The sequence below is a fragment of the Gracilinanus agilis genome, chromosome 1, assembly GCF_016433145.1.
Source record: "Gracilinanus agilis isolate LMUSP501 chromosome 1, AgileGrace, whole genome shotgun sequence".
NCBI lineage: Eukaryota > Metazoa > Chordata > Mammalia > Didelphimorphia > Didelphidae > Gracilinanus > Gracilinanus agilis.
The window spans coordinates 642,601,496-642,621,810 of NC_058130.1; the positions used below are offsets into that span (position 1 = coordinate 642,601,496).

The window sequence follows — 20,315 nt, forward strand, 5'->3', positions numbered from 1 at the left end:
GCATTCAAATACTACTGTACTACTTACGAGTTGTGTGACATGAGAACATCACTTCTGCTCTCTGAACACAAATTCTTAGTCTATAAAATTGTATGGGGATGTTGGGAGAGGGACTAAGGTATACTAGAAAACTACTGGGGTGCCTTCTAGATCTATGATTTTAAGGTGAGAAGGTGAAGAGAGGAAAGAGAGGGAAAAAGGAAAACGGAGAAGGGACAAAGGGAAGGAGAGAATGAAGAGAAGTAGGAAAAACAAAATTACTCTACCACTTTAAAATCTGCATATTCTCTCTAATCTTCCTTTCTTTTCCTCTCTCCTTATCTTTTACCAACTGAAAACATTCTTCTTTCATGTTTTCCTTTCTCAGAAAAAAATTATCTCTTCGGCAAGTGTCATACACAGCACTTTGTCTCTCCATTTTGGCTTATATTTTTAACATATAAGAGAATTTCATACGTATTTTCTTTCCCTGAGTTGACAATAATGAGTTGAGGTAAGAACAACAATCTAGGTATAGGTAAAGAATAAAAGAAATAAGGAGAGGCTAGGAGAGATATGAAGCAGGAATCAGCCAAATAGGAAAGAAAAAGGCCAGAAGTGAGGTATTCTAAAGAAATTTACCAGATTCCAGTGTGTTTCTGTCTCTGTCTCTCCACCCACACACATACAATACTCACACTGACACACTCTCTCTGTCTCACATCCCCAATGGCAAAATTATGATATTATAAATAGAATAACTTCTTCAATGAAAATGAAGTATGAAGTAAAAACTGCCACTATCATCTTTAATTATCACATCCTCATGATCCCAGAAGGATTGAAGATTTTTAAGTCACTAAAATCACTAAAATAAATCACTATGCCCCCACATCCAAATGTAGTGATTAGGGAATTGCTTAAGGCAGTGATGGGCAAACTATGGCCTGAATTTGGCCCGCAGGGAATAGTTTGCCCATCACTGGTATAAATCAATAAAATAGATTGCATTGTCCCAGTTAACTTGGGCATCTCAACTAAAAAAATAAGTGCAGAATATACTGGCTGTTGGAGAGAACAAGAAGTTCTTAAATATTTTTGTGTCGTGAACTGATGAGTCCAGTTCATCAAATTATTTGTAGGTCATGGAATAGGATAAGAGAAATGAGGTTGGAATCAGGAGAGTCACAGACAGACTTACAGACAGACTCAAGGCCTTTTGCTGATCAGTGAAAAAGTTTATTGATCACAGCAAATATTATATAGAGAAAATGACATAAGCCAAGGGATTAGGTTAAGTTTTTCATATACACAATGAATGTAATTTACTATTCTTTTGCAATAAAATTAGTTTACCCTCATCGAATCTAGACAGAGTTTTCTATAGGATGATAAAATCACAGGTAAATATGTAACCATCTAGCCAAGTTTCTCACAGAATTCCTGCATCAGTAATTTCTTGGAAGAACATAGTTTTTACAAAGTACAGTAGTGATGGGTTAGAAAAGAGGGGTTTTTGGAGGTTCATGTGAGGAGTGATTCTGGCTAGACATAACTTTGATTTTACTGGGGTCCACTCTCACTTCTAGGGACTATAGTGAATCTCTTTTGCTAGTCTGGTGAAGCCAGTGGTACCCTTCTCAGATGTTTTTAAATGCATAAAATAAAACACATTGGTTTACAATGGAAATCAATTATAATGTATACAATAAAAAAATTTTTAAACAAGTTTGTGAATCCTGTTAGCCACTCCTGATATAAAAGACCTTTTTTCATTCTTGTCTTACTAAAAAGGATTCTATAAAGTAGAAATGAGAATTCCATCTTGGAATAAGGGGCAGTCAGTACAAAAACATAGAAATTGGAGATGTATAACCATACATGAAGAATAACTTAGCAGGATTGTGGAGGAAAAAGAAAATAGGCTAGATTAGAGAAGTTAGAAAGTACTTCATAAATAAAAAAATTTCAAGATTTATTTTAAAAGTCAGTCAACTCATATCTTTTATTTTCTCCAGTGAAAAATCCACAAAACTGTTAACATATTTTATGCTGCTACAAAATTGTTACTATAAAGTTTCCCTCCTATATATTGACAAACCATATGCAAAAGCAGGATTGTATTCATTAACTGAACTTTGCTGATTGGGAAAGGGGAGAGAAGAATATGAAGAGAAAGAAAAGTCAAAATGTATGCAGAGCTCCATGACTCATTATCACCCTCCTAATCTCTCATCCAGCTCTTTGGTATTTGAGGACCTGGGGGAGAAGTACCACACAGTGTGACTCAGATATGGATTAATGTAGTAATTCTTAACCTCATTAACGTGATAGGCCTTTTATGGAAGTTTGGTGAAGCTTATGGACTTGTTTTCCACGAATGTTTTTAAATGGAAAAAACAAAATCTATAAAATTATAAAAGAAAATAGTCAAAATATTAAAAAAACAAATTCAAGAAGCCCAGGTTAAGAACCACTGATTTGGTTGACAAGGCACTGGGTATAGGGGGCATAAAAAGCTTAGTTCTAATCTCATATCAAACACTATCAAACTATGTCATCCTAGGCAAGTCATATTAACCTCTTTGGACCTCGGTTTCTTTAGTTGTAAGAAAATTAGAATGATGACAACAATCTCCATTATCTCACAGGATCGCTGTGTACCACCCAAGATAATTTATGTAAACTGCTTTGTAAGTATTATGCATGAAGTATATGGTCTGTCCATGGGTTAAAATAAGATTCCATTACTCTCCTCCACACTATCTGTATTACTCGCATAATGGACTTTTTTTTTGTCCCTCCATCTCTGTACCTTTGCATTGGCAGGTATGTCTAAATGGCTGTAGTGAACCTCCTGGAAATCCCTAGCTTCCTTTAAGAAGAAACTCAAAGGCCACCGTCTGTGAAGTAAAGGCTACTTTTCATTTTATTTTTTCAATTTCTAGTTTCTGTTACATAGGATGCACATATTAAGTATTTATTGGATATGACTAGGTCTCTATAATGATCTATAACCCATGAACAGTGGCACAACTGTTGCTGACAGAAATGGGCTGAAAAGCATTTTTGAGTCCTTTAGGATATAGGAGCAAAGGCTTCCAGGCAGTACAGGGAGACCTCTAGGAACACATTAAGTCTACCTTCTAAGTAGGGATAAATGTATTAACTCAATGCCCCCTCTCTTATGAGGCAGGTGCAATGGAACTAAAATTTGCATTTTACAAATGAAGACACTGAGGCAACTGATTGGGGATCAACAGCTCTCTTTATATTCATGCCTATCCACAGAGAGATATCCCATATACTAAGAAGCACTCAGACACATTAAGGACTTTTAGAAATAGCTGTACTGGCCATACCCTCTTGCCAATGAGAACAGCCTATTTCAGTGATGGGCAGCCACCTTTTGAGCTTGGTGTGTCAAAATTCGTCAAAAAACCGTGTCGGTGTGGTGTGTCACTTCAAGAAAAAAACAACCATAATTTCTTGATATTTATGGTTTAAATAACAAAAATGTATAATTGTAATATATAACCATTTAATAAACCAAAATAGGTAAATTAATATAGGCAGAATTGTCACCTATAGTGCACAACGTGTCTACACTACACTACGACAAACGTTTCATCCTCAGCATGTGGCCCCATACTTCTCTGTATGTGGCCTCGTGTCATCAAAAATGGCTACATGTGTCAGTGCTGACATGTGTGTGTCATAGGTATGCCATCACCGGCCTATTTGCTCTCTGCAGGAATTTGATACCAGGGAAGTACTGTTGGGTGTCTGATATTGAGTGAAACTCCTAAGGACTAAAGGCCTACTGGTCCAAACACAAAAACAAATGATTGAGAAAAGTTGCAATACCACTTGTCTCTGGACAATTTCAAGACTAGAATAGAGGTCTTTTTAATTAGTGGCATCAGTGCACAGGAAGGTGTGTGGGGAAAACAAAAATAAATAAATGAGCTCCCATTGAGCATGATGAGTCTGAGTGATTCAGATATACATACATATATATGCAATGCATAAGCAGGTATTATGTGTATGAATGCATATATGTGTAAATTTCAGAATTACTCCGGGAAAGCACTGATTTTAGAGTGAAGAGGATTATAAGTAGTTTTCCCAAATATTCTTCTTAAATGTGTAATTCTTTTCCTAGGTAATTTTGTTTTCAGTATAATAAAACATTGAGTTAGTAAGTTCTTTTAGTTCTGGTTCTTCCTTATCCTTCTGCACCTATTGATACAATTATTTGCTTTTGGCTGCCTTTGATTTTAATATAACTATATTAATAATTTTCCAATTCTTCCTTGCATCTTCAAATTTAGTAAATGATTAAATTATCAATTTTAGGTAAAATTTTCCAGGCTTTTTCCTTGGATATATAAATTTTTTTACTTCATATTCATTAATGAAATTAGTCTATATTTTTTCTCTAAGGTTGTTGGATGAGGTAACAAAAAAGTTATTAATCTTTCTTTGCTTTGTTCTTCTCTGACTTAGCTTTAATTCTAAATTTGATCTCACAAAAGCAGATCTCCAATAGTAAAGTGTTTGAAAACTGAAAAACAAATTATCTTGATGAAAAATTTTAAAGTTACATGGACCAAATTCACACAACTAAGAAGCAGAGCTAAAGGGGAAAAAAAATTATTTCCAAGATAGGGCCCATTGAAGCACCATTGTTACACCTGTGAACTGTTAAGTAATATGGAAAGAAATCTACACTTATTTGTAAGAAGTGGCTAAACTTATCCATTTAGTTTGAACCAGAGATTGCAGTGTGTGTGTGTGTGTGTGTGTGTGTGTCTGTCTGTCTGTCTGTCTGTCTGTCTGTCTCTCTCTCTCTCAAGGAGTTCAAATACAAAAAGGCCCAAATATACCAAAATATTTATAGGACTATGTGTTCTAACAAAGAATTAGGAAGTTGATACCTACAGCCTGGAAATGGATAAAATTCATAAATATAATGAAATGTAAAACACAAAAAGACCTAATAAGTTAGGCAGAACCAGGAAGAGTATATACATAATAACAGCAATGTAAATAACAAGAAATTAAACTGAATGCTGCAAAATTACAAAGATCACCTGTAACCCTAAGGAAGCAATGGAAGAAGACACATTTCCCCCACACTACCTTTGAGGAAGAGAAGAATTGGAGGAAAGAGGATTTAGTACCTATTTTGTATTAGGTTCTATGCTTAAGTGCCTTAAAAATATCATTTCACTTGAATCTCACAACTATGCAAGGTAGGGACCATAGTTATCCTCATTTCATAACTGAGAAAATTGAGGCAGAGTTACCAAATGACTTTAAGAGTCACAATGTGAATAAGTTTCTGAGGATTTGAACTCTATTCCTGACTCTTAATTCAGGTACACTATCTATTTCTGTCACCTAATTGCTCCTGCATTACAAACACTGTCTACTGACTTTTTCTACATATTGGTTATTTTGCTGAAATTTTCCTCTTTCTTTTTCATATTAATTATTACTGTTCAGCAATGGGAAAGGGATATGTAGGGAGGAAAGGAATATAATCACAAGGGATGGGGATAACAATGAATTTTATTGGAAAGTTTGCATCAATCAAGGGAATGGCTGGGTTCAAGACCATCTCCAACAATCTTTTCCCCTATCTCATTTCAGACATAATGACAAAGTCTATGGTCTCAAGCAAATCACTTAACCTCTCAAGTACCTTTAGCAAACTCACTCTTAAGACTGAATTACAGTACACTGATGGAGGAAGTCTACATATTCTATATATACTCTAGATATAGGAAATACTACACCTAGTACACTCTATTCTGAGATTTGTAACCTGGTGCCCACTAACTTCATATTTCATGGGGTCCTTATTTTCACTAACCTGAAACTGAACACTCCATTCAAATCTAAATGTAGACAACAAACATTTATAAGGGAATCCATAGGCTTCACCCAAGTGCCAAATGGCCCATGACACAATGAGGATTAAGATCCCCTACTGTATACCAACCAGATCATGTAAAATGTGGTCTCTCTTACTGTATTTCATGCTTCACAGGCTATTTCAGCTGTCATAAAGAGCTCATTAAAAGGAAAGTACTTTATAAAAATTATATAACACTATTGGAGCAAAAGGCACAATCCAAAAGAATGCTGGGCTTCTTTTACCAATGTCATTCAAGTTATTGGGCTAAAATAAGAAATGTTACTTTGTTTTAGTAATAAACATTCATTTTGTTAGAAAAATTTCCTCCTGAAAATTGTATATTTTTTGGATGTTTTTTGAAAATCCCAAGTACTCTAAATCAATTGGTACTCAAATACATTTCAACTTTATTAGGAAAAATAAAAACATTATAATGAATTTTCAAAATAATGTTTAATATAATTTCCAGTTTTTAAAAAGTATGCACTTCAATGAACTAGAATCAAAAATATCAAGAATCAAATAGTTTTTTACTAATTAAAAGCAGAACTCTCAGTTTTAAAAAAGGCCTAGATATTTCTAAGAATAAATGGTTTTAGAACTCAATTACAATGGGATAAATACTACATCCTGATTCCTGCTCCACTTGAACAAGAGGATTAACAGAATTCTGTTATGGTAGAACACCTAACATGAAAGTTTTATTTAGTTGTACATTTCAGCAAATAAAAAGGGTCTCTTATTTAATAAAGCAATACAAATTTTACTAACTTTAAAAACATCTTTTGCCTATTAATAAGAGGGGTTTTGCTATAGCTATATGTAGCAAAATGAGTGGCATCACAGTTTAAGAAATATTGCACCAAAAAAAAAAAAAAAAGCCTACCAATCACATTATTATGGTCATTATTTTTTATAATATATGCTTAACCCAGTTCCTGGCACATAGTAGGTACTTAATGACTATAAAATTAATCAACAAATATATAAAATGCATTCTTCTGCACGTAATATTCTGTATGATTAAGATTTGCTTTATTATAACAATTATAATGAACTCTGTTTCATTTGAATCAAAAATAGGCTAAGAAAATTTATCTGTATAGTTATTTTTTGACAAATGAGTGAGATGGGGAATCAATAAGTATAAGTATGGTCCAACAATAGCAAAGGCTTATAGGACAGTGACTGCGAACCTTTTAGAGATGGAGTGCTATGCCCCACCCCCACCTCCCCAACAACTTTTTGGCACGCATGCCATAGGTTCACCATTACTGGCTTAGGCTATTTCCTACAAATAGATCTTCTATAATGATACTTTACTAGGAATTGCACAAAGATAAAGATTACTAGGTTGAGAATGGTGAGAATCAGTGAGACAAAGAATTTTAATACTACAATAATAAGTTTTATTAATGCTTATTGGTTTTTTGTCAGTCCTTTCAAGATTGAATGTCATGCCAAATCCCAGAAAGATATGAACCTGACCTTAAAACAATGAAAAAGAAGTATTAACTATATAAACAATTTCTATCAATGACAACATATATAACAACAATCTGTGCTTAAAGATTCCTTCCTTTATGCAAAAAAAATTTAGTACCTATTCCCTGGTATAGTTGTTTTTTCCAGTTATTTGAGTTCACCTTTAAGTGATCTTTCCACTTATATGTCATAGTTGTGTTTACTGTCCTTCTTCTTCTGCTTATTTCATTTTATAAGTTCATATAAATACTACCATTCTCCTCTGAATTCCTTATTTTTGTCATTTCTTATTATATCATAATCTTCCATTCCATTTATATACCTTATTTATTTATCTGTTTCCATTGGACAGAGAGACCCCTTTCTTTTCATAAGATTGCTATCAAAATATCTGGGTATGCAATGCAATAGAGATGTATCTATTTACATGCCTACTAGTCAAAGGGTATGAAGAGTTTGGTCACTTTTTGTAGAGTACAGTATAAAAATGTAGGTAGGTAGCTAAGTGATACACTACATAGAGAGATAGACCTGAAATCAAGAAGACCTCTAAATTCAAATTCAGTCTCAGAGACTAACTGGTTGTGACTCAGGGCAATTCATTTAACCTAAATTAGCTTTCGTTACCCCCTCTGTAAAATGGGGTGACAATAAGACCTATCCTCTACAAGGAGAGGATAAAATGATATTTGTAAAGCATTTTGAAAATATTCAAATGCTACATAAATACTAACTCTTATTAAAATATTGAAATATTTAAAATAGAGTTTATGAGGGAGATAGACAAGGATACTAGGGATTAGTCAACGGAGCAAAGGATGTAATGAAGATATAGAATAATTTTTTAATTGCAAGTCAAACAAAAGTAAAAAATAGTTGAATAATGAAATTTCAAAGCTCAAAAGCATTTACTTGGATTTTGAAGGGCCTTAAATCCAAAGCTAAGGGACTTTAAAATAATATCTGAGAAGCAATTAGCAGGAAATGATATCATATACCCTAGAAATTATGTGAAGGCTACTGGAGAGAAATCAGACAGAAGACAAAAGACAAATAATGTGATTATTACTATAAGGCAAATGAGAGATAATAAGCAGTAAAAATGGAAGTGGGATAATTAAAACGAGTTTTAAGCAAGCAGAATCAAAAGACTTGACAACTGATTATATATTAGAAACAAAGAGTCAAAAATAACTGAATATAAGACTAAAATAACAGAAATATGGGAGTACCTTCAAGAGAACTGGGGAAGAATGGAGAGACAAGTTTTTTTTGTCTTTTTTTTATAAAGGTGTGGGAGAAAGATGAATGTCAACTTGGACAAGCTAACTGCCTAATTCAAGCAAAACATCAAGGTGGAAATATATAGCAAGCATCTGAAAAATAATGACTAAAGTGGAATTCAAAGGCAGAAATTAGTGTTGCAATAGATTTGGTACAAACATAGCCTTAAGATTTAGAAATCATTTCCATAGAAATGATCATTATCACCATGTATTGATTGTAGTATGTAAAAAAGAAGAGAATATTGAGAAAAAGGGTCAGGTCACTTAATAAATAAATAACTATTAAGTATCTATTCAAGCAGTCTACTAGCTGACAAGACACAAGGACCAAAAACAATAAAAAGGAAGAATTCTTACTTTTATGAATCTTACATTAAATCATAGGAGACAAAGTGCACATATGTAACTATATACAAAACAAATACAAGATAGGAAGGGGATAGAAAAAATTTCACATAGACCATGATGTTTTAAGTAGCATCCCAAAAGAAGTGAGAAAAGTCTATGAAGAAAAGGCAAGCTTTTAGTCAAGGAAAATAGCCTATGATAAAAGACTTGAAGAATACCAACAAATAAGAAGATAAAAGAGGAACAGACAAAGGAAATATAGGAGGTAGGTCAATCAAGTATTAAAGAAGTCAAGTGAAGTTAAGAATATTCAGAAATGTATAATTAGGAGAGTAAACTCTCTGAAAATGAAAATAGATCAAACCATAATCAATGATTCCCTGAGACAACAAAACTATTACGAGAAAATTAAAATGCTGAAATATAAGAAAATATAAGGTTACTTATTCAATGCCATACCAATTAAAGTACCCGAAAATCATTTCCAAGAACTAGGAAAAAAATTGATCTGGAAGGACAAAAGAACAGGAATATCAAAAAAAATAAGAAGATAAGATGCTTAGATAAGTTAAATATGAGAGAGTTATTTGGAAAGACTCTAAACACCTGCATGAGGCTAGTCATAGATCTAAGTCTGAACATACAAAACAATTTGGATAGCATAAATATTTTGCAACGGTCTTACTTTAACATTCATCATATACAGATGTAATCCTGCATTCCTGAAAGGTTGTGACATTGGAACAAAAGTTCCACTGGTTATGGGCAAGCTGGAAAGATTTGGTTTTGTAAAGAGTATTGGCCTGGCAACAGATTTTGTCTGCTGCCTAAGGATCAGTCTAGTTAAATATGGTCCTGGTAATGTATGTTAACTAAGAACCAGAAAAAGTAAGTTGGTCAAATTAAAGGCTGATAGGAACAAGGAGAACCACTGCCCGACCAGTTGTGACTTGTTTTACAAAACAAGATGAAAAATAGACATGAAAAAGTGTGTGTGTGTGTGTGTGTGTGTGTGTGTGTGTGTGTGTGTATGAAAATATTCATGGAGGCTTTGTTTGTAATGACATAACTGGAAATAACAAAAATACAAGGACTGGGAGAAATGGCTGAATAGAATGTGATACCTGAATGCAATGAATTGTATTTTTTTATTAGAAATGACAAATATTGAAAATGTAAAGAAAATAAGGGAAATATATAAAGCAATGAAAAGAGAACAAAAGAATAATACATACCATGACATCATTTAAAAAAACAGCAGTCACAAAATGAAGAGAATAAACAACCAAAGTAAAACAATCCAGAGAACTCAAAAGCAGAGGATGTTTATATTAGGAGACATATATGATTTACTTATTTTAAAACAAATTGTAAACAATGTGGAGTTTGTGACTTGGCACAAAATTTTTGTTTTAATCCTTTAACCTTCCTTCTTACAATCAATACTTTGTATTGGTTCCAAGGTAGAAGAGTGATAAGGGCTAGGCAATGAGGGTTAAGTGACTTTCCCATGTCTGAGGCCACATTTGAACCTAGGACCTCCTATCTCTAGCCCTGGCTCTCAAAATACTGAGCCACCCAGCTGCCCCCAACATAACTTTTTAATGATTTTTTCTTTATTTAAATGCTTTTGGTGGTGATAGTGGTTACAAAGTATATAATTTTAAAAACTGAAGAAAAAAATAATTAAGGTATCTGAGGTTAAAAATAACTGACCTAGAAAACAGGTCAAGGAGAAAAATTCTTTTAAAATTTCAGTTTCACTGAAAATTAGAATAAAAAAAAGACTAGACACAATATTTTAAGAAGTGAAAATTGTTGAAATCTATTAGAGGATAAGGTAGGACTAGAAAAAGTCAACCAATCACCTATTAAAAAGAAGTCTCATAAATATCATAACCAAAATCCATGTCAAAGAAGAAAATACTCCAAGAATCCAGAAAGAATTAAAATTCCCAAAGGTAAAAGATACAGGTTTGGAGTGTTTTCAAAACATTTCTTATGAAAAGTCTAAAACTGAGGGAAACTATTCTCTAAGACTACTCAGCAAAAGTGAATTCATGCTTCTGAAAATAAAGGGACTAGACTACACGGACTAGAAAAGATTCCTTCCAAGTTTAAAATTCTAGAACTATTCGGAAAATTTCTTATCTGATCAGAAGTTCTGCTTAATTATTATTATTTATAATTATATTATTATATTATATATATATATAAAATAGTTAAAATTTTCAAAGAAAGTTACTCATTTTGCTGCATTTTGTAAAGTGCAGAGAGTAAGGCCTTAAGAATATGCATATTTCAACTGAAAAAACCTTCAAAGAAAAAATTCAACTCCCAAGAATGTTTTAGCCACAGTGATGCTGGAATTACCTAAATTGGTCACTAATTCAGGTAACACTCAGGTAAGTCCTTTCCCATGCCACAATGAGGCCAACCAACATTGCATTTATTAAGCATCTACAACCTCAGGATAGATAGATAGATAGATAGATAGATAGATAGATAGATAGATAGATAGATAGATAGATAGATAGATAGATAGATGGATGGATGGATGGATGGATGGATGGATGGATGGATGGATGGATGGATGGATGGATGGATGGATGGATGATAGAGATGTTTGTTTTTCCATTTCTCTTCTAATTTTTAATACTGTCTCATACTTATTTATATTTCTTGATTTTGTAATTTTTAAAGTATATTAAATCCATTAAGCCTTTCTTTTTTTATAGATGATAATTTTTCCAAAGGAGATTACTTTAGCTGCATTTCAGAAATTCTGTTATTTCATCATTATAATGTTTTTTAATGAAAATTATTCACTGTTTCTATGATTTATTCTGGGACAAACTCACTACTTTGACTTTCACTGTGAAAAGTAAGTCCCCGTATTGTTCTCTGTCTTGACTGTCTTAAGCAGCTCCCTGAACTTTTCACTATTTTTACTGTGTTCTTTTCAGTGATATGTGTTTACTATCTTCCGTTTTTTTAACATTTGCATTATTTGTGCCCTAATTCATGGTCATTTCTTTTTAGAGGTACATGTTATACTGATAAATGGATACTGTTTAGCAGTCTCATTTAGAAATCACAATAAGTCTTTTAGCTTCTCTAAATGTTCAATTTTATATTTTCTCTTTTATTTATCTTTTTGTTAGATTTGTCCCTATGAGAAGAACATCAACTACTCTGGAGAACAATTTGGAACTGTACCAAAAAGCTAACAAACTGTGCACATCCTTTGACCCAGCAATATACTATTACATCTTTATCTTAAAGAGATCAAAGAAAAGGATCTACATGTACAAAAAATTTACGGTAGGTCTTTTTGAACTGGCATAGAATTGGAAACTGAGGGTGTCTATGAAATGGAAAATGGCTGAACCACCTGTGGTATATGATAATGATGTAATACTACTCTGTTATAAGAAATGGCATGGGGGGATGGTTTAAGAAAAACCTAAAAACATATGAACTGATACAAAATGAAGTGAGCAGCAACAGGAGAATGTCGTATATATAATAAGAGCAATATTTTAAAGATTATCAACTGTGAAAAGCTTAGCTGGTCAATACAATGATCAAAGATTATTATAAGACTCTTGATTAAAAAAGCTATACAGCTCCAGAGAGAGAAGTGACGAACTCTGCAGGCTGAAACATATATATTTTTCTTGCCTGCTCTTTTTTGGGGGGTTGGGTAGGTGAAGTGGTTAATATTGAAATGTGTTTTACATGACTACATTTATAATTGATATCACACTGCTTGCCTTCTCAATAAATTGGGAAGGCTTAAAAGGGATAGAATTTGGAACTCTTTAATTTTTTTAAAATGAAAAAATATAAAATGTTCTGCCACTATTAAACTACTACTATGTTTTTTTGCAATGAATGCTTCTCCTTTGTAAATTGAGAAACTAAGATATAGGAACACGTAAATTTAATATTGATATTGGTTTGTCCCTTTTTACATTGTAAATGTTTGGTTTTGCTTTGTTTAAGAGCATGATTATATCTCTTGGTTTTTTTTTTTTAATTCACCTAATGCATAGTAAATTTTGTTCTAGCCCTTGATTTTAATCCTTTGTATGCTCTTTCATGTTTCTTTAGGTGGCAAACAATGGAATTGTGTTTTTGTTTTACTCAATCTATTTTAGGGGATTACTTTGATTATTCATAAGTAAAATGAGTTATATTTGTTTTCCTTCACTTGATATTATTTTTCTTCTTTCAAAGAATTATTGTTTCCCAACCCCATGAGGATAGTTTTGACTCTCCAATTATTTTAGTTTAATTTACTTTAAGGAAATTTGATTCTCACTAACTCTGCCTTCATCCCTTCTTTCTTAGCAGCACACTTACAGCCATGTTACTCTTCTCTCTAGTTTTGGAGATGTTTAACTTATAATTAAAAAGTATTATTAGACGCTACTACCTCATTATATGCTTTGAACGTAAAAGAATTATAGAAGTTGAAGGAAGTTTTATTTGTTGATGAAACTGATTTCCTCAGGAAATCTTAGAGAATTAGTAAAAATACTAAATGAGAAAATGAATAGCTTTAGCAAAATTGAAAACTATAGTATTTACATAGAACAATAAAATCTAAGAGGCAATAATAGGTAAATCTCACTTAATATGACAACTATATAAAATATATAGATAAAAATCTAAAAAAACAAGATATCTGCATAGATTCAATTACAAAGTGCTCCTTAAATTAAAAATAATTTACAATACTTGAAAAAATATTTATGGTGAGGCTTTGCCAATAAAATAGAAATAAAAATGCTATGCCCACGCTAATTTATAATTTTAATTCTACATAAAATTATTAAAAAAAGAATGATAGGTTAAAAAACAGCCAAATCCATCTGTTAAAATTAATAATAAAAAGCTGTAAGGACAAAGATACAATAGCACTCTCATTCCTTAAACTATATTATAAAACAAGCCATCAAAATTGAGAATTCCATATTTGATAAAAACTGCTAGGAAAATTGTTTGATAGAAACAAGACTTAGCCAGATTCCATGATACATTTTAAATGGATGCAAGATTAATATTAAAGATCATACTATGAATAAGTATATAAAGGAGATTACATACTTCTCACAACTATGTGGAGAAGAGGGATTCTTAATCAAGCCAGGTATATAAGCAACTAGAAATGATAAAATAGATAATTGATTACATAAATTGAAAAGCTTTTTGTAGAGTCAAAAATAACACACCTTGGAAAAGAAGTTATTGAATAAGAAAAATTATTTGTCAATTTCTCTGATAATGGTTTGATATCCAAGTTATATAAACTATGAGCAAATAGACACAAGACTAAGAGCAATGCCCCAATAAATGAGGTCAAAGAGGCCAAATAAACAATTCTCCAAAAAAGACATAAAAAATTTTGACAAACTCATGAAATAATGCTCAAGATTACTAAAAATGAGAAATACGAATTAAAACAACCCTGAAATTTTAAATATGAAAATTGGAAAAAGTGACAAATAGGCAAAGTTCATGTTGGAGGACTTGTGAGATGATAGGTACATATACATATCGGTTAAGAAGGAAATAGTCTAATGGGAAAAGATGTTTCTATCAAATTATTCTAATAAGAGTCAAATATATCCAGGATATAGAAAGAAGTACACACACACACACACACACACACCCCACTAGATACCAATTAGATGCTCATCAATTAGGGAAAGGCTAAAAAAACTGTGGTAGATAATAAATGTAATGTACTATTACTGTTCTGTAAGAAATGACAATAAATATAGGAAAGCAACAAAAATCTACAGACTTATAATAACTGTATGAAACAATGTTCCAAATAACAATGAGAACCAATACAAATCAAAACAATCCTTGAAGCTTTAACTCTCATCCTACCTATGGCAAAGACAGATAGAAAATAGGAACAAAAAATCTTGGCATGATCAAGGGAAGATAGGCACACTACACTAGTGTAATGTTGGTAAAGCTATAAATTGATACAATCATTTTATAAAGTAATTTAAAATTACGCCAATTAAGTGACTAAAATGCCCATACTCTGACTGAAATTTCACTATTAGAGTTATATGCCAAGGAAGCCAGTGAAAGTCCCCATATACATCAAAATATTTATTTAGCGTACCACTTATTTGTGATAGCAAAGTAGTTAATTGGAGAAAAGCTAGAGTTTGTAGTATATAAATGTAATGGGATATTTATTGTTCAGCTGTAGAAAATGACAAATGTGATGAATACAGAGAAGCATGAAAAGACCTTACACAAAACTGATGAGTGAAGGTTTAAGAACAGAACCAAAAAAAAAAAAAAAAAAACAGTTACTAAAACAATGTAAATGAAAAGCATGATAAAAGAAGTGAATATTGCAATATTATAAAGAACAATTATGGCTCCAAAGAAATGAGAAGATTCTCTCAACACAACCTTTTGCAGAACTAAAAGGTCCACAAGTGTGCTATATTTTCAGAGTTTTTCAATGTATTGATTATTTGCTAAATTTTTCTCTCTCTCTTTTTTTTTTGACTTTAAAAATAGTATTCCTTTTCTAGAATAGTACTCTGGACAGAAGCACAGAGTAACACTAGGAGAAATTATGGTGATAAAACAAAAGACTTCACTAGAAAAAAATAAAAAAAAATATCATCTTTCAGATGAAAAAAATCAAAGCCATCAATAATCCTATGAAAAAATATTCTAACTCTTGATTAGAGAAATGCAAATTAAAACAATGCTAAGGTACCACCTCATACCTATCATATTGGTCAATATGACAGCAAAGGAAAACATTAAATGTTAAAGGGGATGTGGCAAATTTGTGACACTAATGCATTGTTGGTGGAGTTGTGAGCTGATCCAACCAATCTGGAGGGCAATTTGGAACTATGCCCAAAGGGCTATAAAATTTTGATACTTTAATACTGGGTCTGTATCCCAAAGAGATTTTAAAAAGGGGGAAAGGACCTACATGTACAAAAACATTTATAGCAGCTTTTTTTTTTTTTTGTGGTGGTAAAGAATTGGAAATTGAGGGGATGTCCATCATTTGGGGAATGGTTGAACAAATTGTGGCACATGTTGGTAATGGAGTTCTACTGTGTGCACTGTAAGAAATCTTAAGCAGAAAAAGCTGGAGAAATCTGCAGAAATTGAAGCAGAGAAAAATAAGTAGAACCAGGAGATCATTATACACAATAAAAGCAATACTGTACAACCATTATCTGTGAAAACTTGGCTACTATCAACAATGCAATGATCTGGGACAATGCTGAAAGACGGGGAATACTATCCACCTCCAGAGAAACAGTTGTTGGAGTTCTTTCACAGCAGTGTATTTATGGTTTTATTTGGAAATTTTGGTTTTGTATGAGTGTGCTCTTACAACAATGACCAATATGGAACTGTTTTGCATTCATTTTTTTTTAAATTTTTTTTTAAACCCTAGTATCTTTTTATATATATCCTTCTGTATTAATTTTTTTTTTATTTGTTATAGGGCTAGGCAATGGGGGTTAAGTGACCTGCCCAGGGTCACACAGCTGGGAAGTGTCTGAGGTTGGATTTGAACCCAGGACCTCCCGTCTCTAGGCCTGGCTCTCAATCCACTGAGCCATCCAGCTGCCCCCTGTTTTGCATTCATTTTTAAAAAATCATCTGCTTTGTATGAACTTGCCTAAGTACCAAGAGCATAAGCACCAGAAATCTACTTGATACTTCTTCAGTCACAAAGCAACCAAACCAATAACCAAAGAACAAAGGAGACACAAGATGCTAAGAAGTTTTTAGACCTCTTATAAATACTAACTTCACTGGTACTATTCTAACCATGACATCACCAGATTAACAAGCTGGGGAAGTGGGCAGGGATAGAAGTGGGACCCCCATGCACTGAAATCAAGTATTTCTCACCAGTTGGTGATAATTAAACTTAAAGTACAAAGTCTACATTATTAATCAGTTAACCATTTTGTATTATTAATCACTCATAATGGTTCTGTACTGTTCTGTTCTATATACCAGCACATCAGCTTTCTACTGTTGTATATTATTAATAGCTTATATTGTTCTGAATTTACCTTAGTTCTGAACTGTTAGGCAATATTAATCACCTAAAGTGGTCATCTACTGTACTATATCCTCCCTATGTTCCCATCTTTGAAGGCATTCCAGAAGAATAGCCAGAATTTTCCTACGACAAATGATAGCAGGTGGAACAATGGGGAAAACATGGGACATCCACACTAAGGACTGTACATGCTCCTTATTCCCTTCTGGTGTCCTCAAGTTCACCAATCATGTCAAACCCCAAAACACATCTCTACCTGGACTGTACTTTCTGTAGCTATTCCATTTACCCAGGTTTCCAGCCAATAATACATAATGCCCAGGGGTGGGCCATTGTGGGAAAAAGTGGAGATTTCCCTGAAACAGGGGGAAAAAAGCCCTGAGACCCTCAAAAAACATGCAAATCCGGATCTACAGCCTGGGCTACTCCCAGCATGGGAGAAAGAAAAGGCCAGGAGAGGAGATTCCCCTAGCCTTGAAGCTATTTTATTATCCCCTAGGCCATTTCACTAGCCTAGGCTATTATACTACCTTAAAGACCTCGTCTTTAAATGAAATTCTTTCATAATATGGACTGAATGGAGTTTTGAGTCTCCTCTTGGGGGGGAGGGGTTGTCTCCTACAAACTTGGGTATGTTTCCCCTTAAGAGATGGCACAGTGAGTGGATAGTGCCAGATCTGAAGTCAGGAAGACATCTCCCCAAGTTCAGATACTGTGTGACTCTGGAAAAGTCACTTTCACCCTGTTTGCCTCAGTTTCCTCATCTACAAAATGAGCTAGAGAAGGAAATAGCAAACCACTCCCATATCTTTGCCAATAAAACCTCAAATGAGGTCAATGAAGAGTCACACAAGATTGAAATAACTGAACAATGTGCCAAACATCGTGCTAGAAGTTGAAGAAACAAATACAATAAATAAATCCTTATACCCAAGGATTTTATATTCTAATAAGGAAGAAAAGCATATATTCAAGTATATGTGGATTGAATAAATATATACATGATAGATATACAAGTATAGATATAGATAGTATAAACAAGAGAGTTTGGAAGGGTGGTGCCTATGCTAAGTCTTAATGGAAAATGAGGATATTCCATGAATTGAAGGTAAGGAAAGGAGCATATTGCAGATATTGCAGGCATGGGAGTTAACTGGTACCAAAAAATGAAAGGGAAAATGAAAAGTTCAGTGTGATGAACAGAGAAAAAGCTGAAGAGTACAGGTAGAGGAATAATGTGCAATGAGGCTGAAAATAGAGGTTGCGTTCATGTTGTGAAAGATCGAAATAAATATTTTACATAATACTTTAAAAATATTATCTCATTAACCTTGCTCCAGGCCTAGAAGGTAGGTCCTATTATTATCTCTATTTTTCAGATAAGGAAACATAGGCAGACAGAAGTTATGTGTTTCCCAGTGTCACACAGCCAATAAGCATTAGAGGTCAGAAGAGAAATCAGAACTTCTTGACTCTGCATCATTTTATCTGCTATATAAGTAAACAAAGGAGTTAGCTTTTCTCCTAATTAGCATGTAGGACATACTGGAGTAGAGGCCAATGTATAGAGAATTGAGGCCTAGAGGAACTAATTTGTCTAATGACCAATATGTAGATATGCCACTGGAAGAAATCAATTATAATCACATTCTAAAATAAGGATGATACACATGGTAGTGATAATGAGGACAGCTGATATGACACTTTTAAGTTTTCACATAAGTTTATATCATGATAACATAGTGAATTAAATGCAATTATTATCTCCGTTTAACAAAAAAGAGAAATTACACCTGAAAGGGCTAGCTGTCTTGTAGCTCCTCATGTGGCTTATAAAGATAACAGAGATATTAAAAGTATGAGGTGAAATTTTATCTCCCTCTAGCACTAACATTCATTTCCTGTTCTCAAAATAAAGTAAGGATATTATAACTAATGTTGGGATAAACTAAAAGAACTGGTGAAGTTGCTTAGATTGTACTCCCCAAAGCAACAAATTGGTATCCACAAAAACATCAGGATGATTGTTGCAGCTTATATATTTTAGTGTAGGATGAAGGAGAGAAATTCTACAAAGAATGCTTCATTTTAAAACAATATTCAGTGATTTTGAAATATAATTAGGAATATAAAAAATGGTCTATATCTTTTTAATATGAATAGAAAATGGGGGCAGCTGGATGGCTCAGTGGATTGAAGACTAGCCCCAGAGAACAGGAGGTCCTGAGTTCAAATTTGACATCTGACATTTCCTAGCTGTGTGACCCTGGGTAAATCACTTAATCCCCATTGCCTAGCCCTTACCACTCTTCTGCCTTAGAATCAATACTAGTATTGATTCTAAGACAGAAGGTAAGAGTTAAAAAAAAAAATAAAGTCAAAAAAAAGAGGATTGAAGACTTCAAGCCTAGAGACACCCTCCATCTATTCATGACAAATAGTTTCACTGAAAAAAAAAAAACAGAAGGGGTTGACATGTGATAATCCAAAGCTCTCAATTAGTCATTAAGCAACTAACAAATTATCTACTATGTGTCAGGCAATGTTGTTAAGTATTGGAAATATAAAGGCAAAAATGTGATCCCTATTATCAAGGGGCTCACAATCTAATGGTGGAGACAACATTAGAACAACTATATACAAACAAGCTATATACAGGATAAATTGAAGATAATCTCAGAGGAAAGGCATTCTCATTGAGAGGTATTGAGAAATACTTCTTACAAAAGGTAGGACATAAGCTAGGGCTTAAAGGAAACTAGTGAGATAAGGAGACAGGGATTAGGAGAGCATTCCAGGTATGGGGGACAGACAGAAAAACTCACAAGGTCAGGAAATGTAGTGTCTTATGCAAGGAATTACAAAGAAGTCCATGTCATTTGGACTTCTAACATTACAGAGCCCAGGATGTGATGCATAAGGAAGTTAAAAATTGAAATAAAAACAAAAAGCAGCTATAACAAAACATGTATTTGTTTTTAAACCAAGTTTATAATGAAGGACACAAAATTGAGGATTTAGAGCAGTAGTTCTTGACTTTTTTCATCTCACGTACCCTGCTGGCAATCTGCTAAAAGGTCTGAACCTCTTTGGAAAAAATTTTAAATGGATTATTATCATTACTGTTATTGCCTTTAACCAATTACTGTGCTCTAAAATCCTGGAATATGAATCTTGAAGCAGTGGCAAAAAGGTAACCCTA

The 20,315-nt window shown here is 33.2% G+C and overlaps 1 protein-coding gene across 1 annotated transcript in view; it reads right to left on the minus strand.

The window, feature by feature from the left end:
- Positions 1-20,315, minus strand: part of UBR5 (ubiquitin protein ligase E3 component n-recognin 5) — a 179,179-nt gene that overhangs the window by 82,401 nt on the left and 76,463 nt on the right. The window lies entirely within an intron of this gene.